Source organism: Schistocerca gregaria, chromosome 2 (genome assembly GCF_023897955.1).
Source record: "Schistocerca gregaria isolate iqSchGreg1 chromosome 2, iqSchGreg1.2, whole genome shotgun sequence".
NCBI classification, from domain to species: domain Eukaryota; kingdom Metazoa; phylum Arthropoda; class Insecta; order Orthoptera; family Acrididae; genus Schistocerca; species Schistocerca gregaria.
The window spans coordinates 658,608,531-658,621,186 of NC_064921.1; the positions used below are offsets into that span (position 1 = coordinate 658,608,531).

Below are 12,656 nucleotides of genomic sequence, written 5' to 3' on the forward strand. Positions count from 1 at the left end.
AAATATAAAAACATACGACATAAGCGAATGAAAGTAAGCAAAGAAGACTAATTTTCGTGTCGAACGATCACTTACTTGAGATACCGTTCGAACAGTAAAAATGGCAGCATTAAGTCCTTGTACAAGATACTGAACGTGGGCTTTCCACGCCAGTTTACTATATATCTGAACACCTAGAAATCTGAACTGTTCAGTTTTACTAATAATATGACCATTTTGTGAAATTAGAACGTCGGGTTTTGTTGAAATGTGTGTCTTACTGTGATTTAGTGGTACTTTATTTTCTACAAGACATGAAATTATGTCATGAACTGCACTGTTTGAAACAGTACCAATGTTTCCTTTACTAACAAGCTTTCCTAACAAGCTAGTGGCATCAGAAAACAGAAATATTTTAGAATGACTCGTAATATTAGACACGTTCAGAGTACCAGGTAGAAGGACTGGTGGAGCGCTTAGACACGTTTAGAGCACACAGGGACAGGTACAAAAGTGCGCGAGTTAACACGTTCAGAGCCGTTAAAGGGCTAAGTTAGTGTAAGTTTAAGGACCGATGCCCTCAGCAGTTTAAATTTCGTAATCAGTCTTTTCTATGGCAATATCTTAATTGATTTCACCAAATTTTTACGAGGTGCATTCAAGTTCTAAGGCCTCCGATTTTTTTCTCCGGGCTGGAAAGAGATAGAAACGTGCGCATTGTTTTAAAATGAGGCCGCGTTCATTGTCAATACGTCCCAGAGATGGCGGCACCGTACGGCAGATGGAATTTTACCGCCAGCGGCGAGAATGAGAACTGTTTTAAATACTTAAAATGGCGACGTTTTCCTTACTTGAACAACGTGCAATCATTGTCTTCTGAATTTGCGTGGTGTGAAACCAATTGAAATTCATCGACAGTTGAAAGAGACGTGTGGTGATGGAGTTACGGATGTGTCGATAGTGCGTTCATGGGTGCGACAGTTTAATGAAGGCAGAACATCGTGTGGCAACAAACCGAAACAACCTCAGGCTATCACATGCCGGTCTGACGACATGATCGAGAAAGTGGAGAGAATTGTTTTGGGGCATCGCCGAATGACTGTTGAACAGATCGCCTCCAGAGTTGGCATTTCAGTGGGTTCTCTGAACACAATCCTGCATGATGACCTGAAAATGCGAAAAGTGTCATCCAGGTGGGTTGCTCGAATGCTGACCGACGATCACATGGCTGCCCATGTGGCATGTTGCCAAGCAATGTTGACGCGCAACAAGAACATGAATGGGACTTTCTTTTCGTCGGTTGTGACAATGGATGAGACGTGGATGCCATTTTTCAATCCAGAAACAAAGCGCCAGTCAGCTCAATGGAAGCACACAGATTCACCGCCACCAAAAAAATTTCGGGTAACCGCCAGTGCTAAAAAAATTAAGGTGTCCATGTTCTGGGACAGCGATGGCGTAATCCTTACCCATAGCGTTCCAAAGGGCACTACGGTAACAGGTGCATCCTACGAAAATGTTTTGAAGAACAAATTCCTTCCTGCACTGCAACAAAAAGCGTCCGGGAAGGGCTGCACCTGTGCTGTTTCACCAAGACAACGCACACGCACATCGAGCTAACGTTACGCAACAGTTTCTTCGTGATAACAACTTTGAAGTGATTCCTCATGCTCCCTACTCACCTGACCTGGCTCCTAGTGACTTTTGACTTTTTCCAACAATGAAAGACGCTGTCCGTGGCCGCACATTCACCAGCCGTGCTGCTATTGCCTCAGCGATTTTCCAGTGGTAAAAATAGACTCCTAAAGAAGCCTTCGCCGCTGCCATGGAATCGTGGCGTCAGCGTTATGAAAAATGTGTACGTCTGCAGGCCAATTACTTAGAGAAGTAACGCCAGTTTCATCGATTTCGGGTGAGTAGTTAATTAGAAAAAAAAATCGGAGGCCTTAGAACTTGAATACACCTCGTAGAACTGAGAAAGTCTCTCGATTTGCTCGTATTTAGATTTTTGAAATTCTGGGTGCCAGGTAGTTGCATTTAAGTTTTAAAATACATTTATGTATTTGTTATGAGCAATATTGTAAAATCGGTACATTTCATTTCAGTATTCGTTTTTGTTTCATTTATCTATTTAACCTGATGTGATTATGTCCATCAGGCCATCTCTGCCATCGGACCACGGTTTCACATCTGCAGTACCTTTTATAAGTCACATTTATCTAAGGAATAACAATTTTTAGTATTTTATTAATAGTTATTATCTAGGGGCAAACTAGCAATAGCCTGATTAGGCCTAAATGGGAATAGACTGGAAGATACAAGTACGTCATTCCTCGCTGCTTCACTCTGTAACAGAGTTCATCGATCATAATGGCTGGCGCTTGGTACTGTGTATCTCCGCAACCCATGGCTCGACATTTTCCGTCCTCTGTATCGAGGTAGGTTAGAGCAGCACGGTAACTTGTGGTCTCGCCTTATCTCGTTGAAAGTTAGGAAACAGCCGCCTCTGAGATAGAAAACAGCCACTGGCTTTAAGATATCAGGAATGTAACGCCTGCTGTTCAAATTACCAGAGATGTATTGTGTACCCTGCACTATTACGCCAGGTGCTGGGTCCACATGTGAAGATTGCAGTCTTGCAATGTTCGCTCTCTTCGGTGCCACCACATATGGGTATGTTTCTCGTGATGCATTAAGCACAGCGGGACTCGTCTCAAACCTCGGTGTGGTGCCATTCCTGCTGAGTGAGCTGTCACTTGGCGCACCACTATCGAGCGGTGTTCTCTGCCTCAGTGTCAAGGAAAACAGCGCCAGTGGTCGCTGTGTTGAAAGTACACGATGCTCCAAACACCGGCGGGCACCCCGTTTGAGTGTTCCTTGCAAATAAAGACTCCAACTGGCTGACGTGGCTGTACGATCCTACATGACCGATCGAACAGTGTTTTGTCTCTCTGACGCTGGTCGCGCGTACCCTCTGAGAGCCTGCATGGTGTTGAGTATGACCCTCTTGAACTCACAGATTCCATATTTGTATGGCCCTCATTGTATCGATTAGCAATATCGTTAACGATAAGCCGCAGTCGTGGTTGGGCACATTTCTGCCACTATCGAATTCCGATAGCCGCTGCTAGACGAGGCGTAACAGGAACTTCTCATAAAAAAGACAACGTTCAACTATTTCCGAACGAGAAACCTATAAGTTGTACCTTCCTTATTCAGGATGCCTCAAACTTTTTGGGCCAACAAGCAATTGTCTTGAGACAGAGGACGAATGATAGGAAATGCATATTTATTGTGTTATGGAAACAAGCAGCGTACACTGTGTCACAACAATGTAGCTCATAGTAATTGGTCAAAGTGACGATTGCCACTTTCAATGAATGCACAGAAAAGGCTAATGAAGTGCCACTCAAAGATCCCTGGCGTCTGTTGTATTAGCAGTTGGCCCCTAGCAAACGGTTCTTCATCCGTTTCCACGGTGATTTAATACACCAAAATGATGAAAAGTCCATAGGTGACAGCGCAACGATGAAGATGTGTGTTGTTCAGGTGCCCGCGGACATCAACGTCGAAGTGGGTTGGTAACCGTCGTGTTCACAACCTTTTGCGGACAGCAAGGGGTACAGACTTCGAGAGCTGCGGCAGCACATGTCGCAGGAGCACCAGGTAACCTAGAAAAGTGAAACGGGGAGGCGGCAAATGAGTCACGCTGTTACTATTCGGTGTACGCTGTGTATGCCCATAACACAACAAATATGCCTTTACGACCATTGGTTCCCTATCTCAAAGTAACCGGTTATGGAGCCTCTATCACCAGTCTGTCTGATCCTAAAGGTTTGAGACACCCTGTGTACAGGACGTAGATGGCTTTATTTATATCTAAGTTACACACTTGCGCTGAAATGATTATCATTTTTATAGGATGTCATGTAGTACTCATGTGTCAGATTGGCAAACTGGCCTTCACGGTGTTCAATTTTAGTAGCCAATAGTGGACATCCCCCAAATAAAGCCGGCGTCTAAAACAACGATCCTTCACTTATTATGTGATTTCTGAATGACTGTCTGTTTCTCCACTGGCTTTCCCCAAATTTCACTACACTAACAATCTACGTGCCTCCCCTTCCATCCCAGCGGGCCTCCACTTCCATCCGTGAATGAAACACACTGAATGGTGCAGCAACCAGCGGTTATTCCCTAATTAAAATGGTTCAAATGGCTCTGAGCACTATGCGACTTAACATCTGAGGTCATCAGTCCCCTAGAACTTACAACTACTTAATCCTAACTAACCTAAGGACATCACATACATCCCTGCCCGAGGCAGAATTCGAACCTGCGACCGTAGCTGTCGAGCAGTTCCAGACTGAAGCGCCTAGAACGGCTCAGCCACACCGGCCGGCATATTCCCTAATTAACAGACACTACAACGGCGCTTCTGTTCAATACTTAGGAACCTTTTGCTTTGCTCATATTAAAGACACGTGCCTAACAGTAGGAAAGCACTGAAAGAAGTGTTTCTCCGTCAAAGGTCATATACAAACTAAACGAATGAAAGACGGTTATAAAATCTCATGTCTATGTGTCGACGTCAGTATAACTGTTGCTACTGTCGTCTTTTGTGTTCTTTTACACATCGCTTTCACATTGAATCTCCGTTTTTTTTTCTTTTTTTTTTTTCAGCTACTGACTGGTTTGATGTAGCCCGCCATGAATTCCTTTCCTGTGCTAACCTCTTCATCTCAGAGTAGCACTTGCAACCTACGTCTTTTTCGATGTCTTCACATTTTTCCTGCAGCCATTTCGCCTTAGCGTCCCTGCACTTCCTATTTATTTCATTCCTCAGCGACTTGTATTTCTGTATTCCTGATTTTCCCGGAACATGTTTGTACTTCCTCCTTTCATCAATCAACTGAAGTATTTCTTCTGTTACCCGTGGTTTCTTCGCAGCTAGCTTCTTTGTACCTATGTTTTCCTTCCCAACTTCTGTGATGGCTCATTTTAGAGACGTCCATTCCTCTTCAACTGTGTTGCCTACTGCGCTATTCCTTATTTCCGTATCTATAGCGTTAGAGAACTTCAAACGTATCTCGTCATTCCTTAGAACTTCCGCATCCCACTTCTTAGCGTATTGATTCTTCCTGACTAATGTCTTGAACTTCAGCCTACTATTCATCACTACTATATTGTGATCTGAGTCTATATCTGCTCCTGGGTACGCCTTACAATCCACTATCTGATTTCGGAATCTCTGTCTGACCATGATGTAATCTAATTGAAATCTTCCCGTATCTCCCGGCCTTTTCCAACTATACCTCCTCCTCTTGTGATTCTTGAAGAGGGTATTCGCTATTACTGACTGAAACTTGTTACAGAACTCAATTAGTCTTTCTCCTCTTTCATTCCTTGTCCCAAGCCCATATTCTTCTGTAACGTTTTCTTCTACTCCTTCCCCTACAACTGCATTCCAGTCGCCCATGACTATTAGATTTTCGTCCCCCTTTACATACTGCATTACCCTTTCAATATACTCATACACTTTCTCTACCTGTTCATCTTCAGCTTACGACGTCGGCATATATACCTGAACTATCGTTGTTGGTGTTGGTCTGCTGTCGATTCTGATTAGAACAACCCGGTCACTGAACTGTTCACAGTAACACAACTTCTGCCCTACCTTCCTATTCATAACTAATCCTACACCTGTTATACCATTTTCTGCTGCTGTTGATATTACCCGATACTCATCTGACCAGAAATCCTTGTCTTCCTTCCACTTCACTTCACTGACCCCTACTATATCTAGATTGAGCCTTTGCATTTCCCTTTTCAGATTTTCTAGTTTCCCTACCACGTTCAAGCTTCTGACATTCCACGCTCCGACTCGTAGAACATTATCCTTTCGTTGATTATTCAGTCTTTTTCTCATGGTAACCTCCCCCTTGGCAGTCCCGTCCCGGAGATCCGAATGGGGGACTATTCCGGAATCTTTTGCCAATGGAGGGATCATCATGACACTTCTTCAACTACAGGCCACATGTCCTGTGGATACACGTTGCGTGTCTTTAATGCAGTGGTTTCCATTGCGTTCTGCATCCTCATCTCGTTGATCATTGCTGATTCTTCCGGCTTTAGGGGCAATTCCCCACCCCTAGGACAAGAGAGTGCCCTGAACCTCTATCCGCTCCTCCGCCCTCTTTGACAAGGCCGTTGGCAGAATGAGGCTGACTTCTTATGCCGGAAGTCTTCGGCCGCCAATGCTGATTATTTATCAAAATTTAGGCAGTGGTGGGGATCAAACCCGGGACCGAAAACGTTTTTAATTATGAACCAAAGACGCTACCCCTAGACCACGGGTAGTGTGTATCATACAAAGACAATGATAATTGTAAATTCCTTTTATGATACGCGTTTGTCTTCTCTTGTTTCTACCATTTTTTGATGGCTTTTGTAGGTTGCGGACGCATATCAAACTGAGGTCTCTTAAGAAATTGTAATTATTTGTTGATTATTACTTGAGAACAGAGTTCATTATTATTATAAATATGAGTGAATAATTATTTGTGACTTTAATTCCTCACTCAGTAAGCATTATCTGTGTTATTTCTTTCCGCTGCAAGGAGCGCAGCCATTGATGATAGCGATTTGTATCTCGTTTTCGTCTGTGTTTTCCTTAGGAAAAAATCAAATGTTTGGTTGATGAAGTCTAAATAGTGCACAATACGAAAGTGAAGTTTAATAAGCATTTCAAATACTGATCTTATTCGCTCTAACAATAGAAAGTCTCTATCAACTGTCTGCCTCTATCTTAACAATTACCTCAGTGGCAAATTCAAATTACGAAACTCTGCAGATATAAATGCCGAAGGTAATACAAATGTGTAAAAATAAATGTGCACCGGTGGTACCGAACTCATTTTAATGAAAATAATTCTAATAAGATAGGTTCTTAAAAACAGTATTCATAGAACGAACCTTATAACAAACTTTTCTAGCTGATGTATGGAGCCGAAATTAATTAAGCACGAGTTGCGAAAAATATTTTTTCAGATAACATACGTCAGTGTTGTGCGCGGCTGATATTGGGTGGTTTTAATGATCATTTTGCTGAAGATAACTGTTTCCATCATAATCAATAGTTGTATAGTATCTGTTGTATGAACTGTGATTTAGTGGCACTTACACAACTTACTGACAATACTTTAACACGACGTTAACTTGGAGTTCTTTAGCAACTTGACAAATCTTTAGCCGGGAGAAAAATTATTTAGTAATTACTCAAGGTGATAAAATAAGATTATCATTTTCATTTACAAATTAGTTAAATACCAAACCACTGAATAATATAGCGAACGCCACAATACCTTATATGTGTAAGCTCTGAAATCTTTCAGTCAGAACACACTGGACTCGCCCTCGGTTTTCCGTGATTTCCCTAAATCGCTCCAGGCAAATTCTGGCATGGTTCCTTTGAAAGGGCACGGCCGACTTTCTTCCCAGTCCTTCCCTAATCCGATAAGACCGATAACCTTGCTGTTTGGTCTCTTCCCCCAAACAACCTAACCCTTTCACACAAAACTTAAAGTACAAATGTTTAAATCTGAGCCGCACGTTTGCTCTTCACAGCTTAGGCAAATAATTGTGAACTAGAATATTCATATAGCCGCTGAATCATTTGGAGTAAACACACATTCCTGCGTAAGTGGTTCCTGGTACAACACAAAGCGACCAAACGTGTACGGATGTGCAGTATATTATTAAGCAAACAGCTTGTCAGCTCAGCATAGCTCCGCCGTAACAAGTGAGGCGTGTAGCTTTTATAATGATGAACTGTAGCGGGTGGTGAGTCGGTGGCTACAGCTGTCGCGTGCCTTGCGTACGGAGGCCGTGTATCTACGGTTTCGGTTTAATTGTGAGAGCGGTCGCGCAGCCAGCAGCAACGGCGAGCACATTACCTGATTGGCCGGCGGCCCGCGGTGTTGTCCGGCGTCCACTGTCGGAACGGCTCACCGCGGCACGCAGGGGCCCCGCCAGCTGGCTGCAGCCTAGCTTAGCCCAGCCATCTGCGGTCGTTGATTAGCTCGCCTGTATTACCGGCAGGTGCAGCTTAACGGTGTCACAAAGGACGAACGCTGTTTGTGCCAACACACATATTCTGAGAAATTGCGACGCCGATATGCATTCCTAAATGATACATTTATCCATTCTGCAGTTTTAATCTGCTTCCATTAGCCAACCGTGGCGGATATGCTGAAACATCTTATGCCTAGACGCAACGTGCAAGCTAACCAGACAGACCGCCGTCTAATCTACGAAGCAGATACTGACAGTTGCTCTGGCAAACTGGGTGGTGCTATGACGTAATTTCATAGTATTTTCCTCGCTAATAACGGGCTTCTTCCCTCCCCTACGTCAAAACGCTACAATCTTACAGGGTGTTTCAAAAATGACCGGTATATTTGAAACTGCAATAAAAACTATACGAGCAGCGATAGAAATACACCGTTTGTTGCAATATGCTTTGGGACAACAGTACATTTTCAGGCCGACAAACTTTCAAATTTACAGTAGTTACAATTTTCAACAACAGATGGCGCTGCGGTCTGGGAAACTCTATAGTACGATATTTTCCACATATCCACCATGCGTAGTAATAATATGGCGTAGTCTCTGAATGAAATTACCCGAAACCTTTGACAACGTGTCTGGCGGAATGGCTTCACATGCAGATGAGATGTACTGCTTCAGCTGTTCAATTGTTTCTGGATTCTGGCGGTACTCCTGGTCTTTCAAGTGTCCGCACAGAAAGAAGTCACAGGGGTTCATGTCTGGCGAATAGGGAGGCCAATCCACGCCGCCTCCTGTATGTTTCGGATAGCCTAAAGCAATCACACGATCATCGAAATATTCATCCAGGAAATTAAAGATGTCGGCCGTGCGATGTGGCCGGGCACCATCTTGCATAAACCACGAGGTGTTCGCAGTGTCGTCTAAGGCAGTTTGTACCGCCACAAATTCACGAAGAATGTCCAGATAGCGTGATGCAGTAATCGTTTCGGATCTGAAAAATGGGCCAATGATTCCTTTGGAAGAAATGGCGGCCCAGACCAGTACTTTTTGAGGATTCAGGGACGATGGGACTGCAACATGGGGCTTTTCGGTTCCCCATATGCACCAGTTCTGTTTATTGACAAAGTCGTCCAGGTAAAAATAAGCTTCGTCAGTAAACCAAATGCTGCCTACATGCATATCGCCGTCATCAATCCTGTGCACTATATCGTCAGCGAATGTCTCTTGTGCAGCAATGGTAGCGGCGCTGAGGGGTTGCCTCGTTTGAATTTTGTATGGATAGAGGTGTAAACTCTGGCGCATGAGACGATACGTGGACGTTGGCGTCATTTGGACCGCAGCTGCAACATGGCGAATGGAAACCCGAGGCCGCTGTTGGATCACCTGCTGCACTAGCTGCGCGTTGCCCTCTGTGGTTGCTGTACGCGGTCGCCCTACCTTTCCAGCATGTTCATCCGTCACGTTCCCAGTCCGTTGAAATTTTTCATACAGATCCTTTATTGTATCGCTTTTCGGTCCTTTGGTTACATTAAACCTCCGTTGAAAACTTCGACTTGTTGCAACAACACTGTGTTCTAGGTGGTGGAATTCCAACACCAGAAGAATCCTCTGTTCTAAGGAATAAACCATGTTGTCCACAGCACACTTGCACGTTGTGAACAGCACACGCTTATAGCAGAAAGACGACGTACAGAATGGCGCACCCACAGACTGCGTTGTCTTCTATATCTTTCACATCACTTGCAGCGCCATGTGTTGTTGAAAATTGTAACTACTGTAATTTCGAAAGTTTGTCCGCCTGAAAATGTACTGTTGTCCCAAGCATATTGCAACAAACAGTGTATTTCTATCGACGCTCGTTTAGTTTTTATTGCCGTTTCAAATATACCGGTCATTTTTGAAACACCCTGTACAAATAAAGCACACAAAAATGTAGAAACAATGACCACGATTCTCAAACGAAATGGCTTCTTGCCCCATTTAATGCGAAATGAGGTTGTGACAGAAAACACATGTAGTGAGTTTGTAAGTTATGTACCAGGCGTATTCGAAAAGTGAGATCCGGTTAGGCTCGAAATGGAAACCACTGTGAAAATCCGATGGAACTTTGGACATATGTGTTGGCCAGTGCATTAGTGTGACTGTCAATTGCTTCACGTCGCTCTTGTCAGTTCAGAGCGCAAAGTAATCATGTAGAAATAACAAACACAACAATGTGTGAATCTGGTGAGACATTTCGCCTGAAGCTATGCAGCGCACATACAATAAATGTCATGCGCTTCTTCCTTCAAAACAATTTTCAGCTGCGTTCTGCAGGGGAAATGAAGATGCTGGTGCAGCGTTTTCGTTGGGAAGTGTTTGATCACCGACAATACACCCTTAACTGTCTCCCTCCATTGTTCAACTTTGCTCACATGAACCGCTGACTAAGAAGACAACATTTTGGCACAAACAAACAAAGAAAGACCAACGTAGAGAACTGACGGAAAGCCCAGACGGCTTCTTTCTGTGACGAGTTTAATGGAAAGTTACAACCACGCCACGAAAAATTTTGATTTTTACTGCATTTTCATTTCGCAACCGATGTGACCTTACTTCCCGAATACGCCTCGAAATTGATGCTGGTTATTACGTTATGGAACTCCAGGTTGTGAAAACTCGCTAAACTTTGATCATCAGTTTCAAACAATGCGAGTGTCATTATTGGCACATTGATCCACAATTGATGTATTTTTCAAATGGAAACACTGTCACCAGATGCACAATTTTCATATTTTAGTGCTATTGGCCAATTTCGAGTTTATTGTTATTATCAATCTGTAAACATACCAACAGACAGAATAAAACATTTAATGTACGTAATAAAACTCCAAGGAATTACCTTATCAATTCGAAATAGGACACAAGCTAGAACTTATAGTCAAATGAATTGTCCCATGCAAATCAATTTACGAGTCCATATGTTGGTGAACCTTAACGTGTTGTGTATCAAATTGGGACAGAGTGTTCACAGTACATGTTGGCGTTTATGTCCATAGTTACTCGACATTGATGATATATATGGGGCTTTATGTGTGGTGTTTATATTCCTTGCTGTTTGTAACACAGAGTTGCTGGCATCCTGTGGTTAAGTTTATTTACACACGGCTTTGTAACCAGTGTCATGAATATTGTACGAGGGTAGGTCAACTATTATCCGCAAAGTAGTTATAAAATTTTATTGCAATCAAATAGGAAACTTACAAGAAAATCATTTTTCGACATAGTTTACCTGCTTTTCAGAGCACTTGGTTCATCGTTGTACAATCTTCCTGATACCCTCATAAAAGAAGGTTCTCGGTTGAGCTGCGAGCCAGGAATGCACCGCCTCTTTCACTGCTTCGTCCGAGGCAAATTGACGGCCCCCTAATGTCTGTTTGAGTGGACCAAAAAAGAGATAGTCAGAAGGGAAAAAATCGGGACTATATAGAATATGATCCAGTACTTCAGATTTGAGTTTCTGCAGCGTTTCAGCAGTGTGGACAGCAGTAAGCGGACAGGCATTGTCGTGCAACAACACAACAACTTTTGACAACAATCCTCGGCGTTTGCTTCGAATTACAGGCTTTAGCCAGGCAGTAAGCGTCTCACTCTAAGGTATACTGTTTATTGTTGTGCCCCTTTCCCCATAATGTTCCGGTACTGGATCTTGTGGGTCCCAAATAACCGTAAGCAACAGTTTTCCTGCTGACGGTTGGGTCTTGAATTTTTTCTTGATCAGTGTATTTGAATGTTTCCATTCCAAACTCTTCCGTTTACTCTCTGGCTGGATATGTGTTTCATCACCAGTAATGATTCGGTCTAAGAAGTAATCCCCTTCGCTACCATAGCGATCAAAATGTTTTTGGAGATGTCCAAGCACGTTTGTTTATGCAACTATGTGAGTTGTTTTGGGACCCATGTTTATGAAACCAGAGTCTGCTGTGGATGATTGCGTTGGCAGAACCGTGATCAATTTGCAGACGATGCAACACTTCGGCAATAGTTAATCGTCTATCTAAGGAAATTATTTCACGTTAACGCTCAATGGTTTCTTCATTTGTGGAGGTAAACGGTCGTCCAGCTACTTCATCGTGTGTAACACTTGTGCAACCATTTCGTAATTTTTCAATCGATTCGTAGACACTCCGTTGTGGCAAAACACTGTTCCCGTACTGTGCCGAAAGTCTTCCATGAATTTCGGTCCCTGATACACCTTGCGACCAGAAAAAAGGGATCATTGAACATTGCTCTTCTTTGATGCAAATAGACAGCGGAACAGCCATGATGAACAGCACTGCAGCGATAACGAAAGTATCCTAGCAGCCTGCAAACTGCAAAGATATAACAACAAATGAACAAAGCATGAGTCGTCAACGTAAAACGACAGTATTACCAAAATAAACAAAACTATAATTAAATTGCGAATAATAATTGACGTCGCCACCAGGTAACCGTAATACAAGTTACAATTCAAATGCAGTGCCTGCCAATGCCAATTAATTGTAGAACCATAACCACAAATCACTGAAACAGTAAATATAGTTTCTCTCAGTAATAACCACAGAGAATAACTGGGGGAAGATACT

At 43.1% G+C, this 12,656-nt stretch overlaps 1 protein-coding gene across 1 annotated transcript in view; it reads right to left on the bottom strand.

Annotated features, from left to right (window-relative positions):
• LOC126334704 (uncharacterized) overlaps positions 1 to 8,041 on the bottom strand; it is a 50,853-nt gene extending 42,812 nt beyond the window's left edge. Inside the window, exon 1 of the mRNA XM_049997210.1 lies at positions 7,935 to 8,041. The gene's annotated coding sequence lies outside the window, so the exon portion shown is untranslated. The remainder of the gene's footprint in view (positions 1 to 7,934) is intronic.
• Positions 8,042 to 12,656: the final 4,615 nt, after the last annotated feature.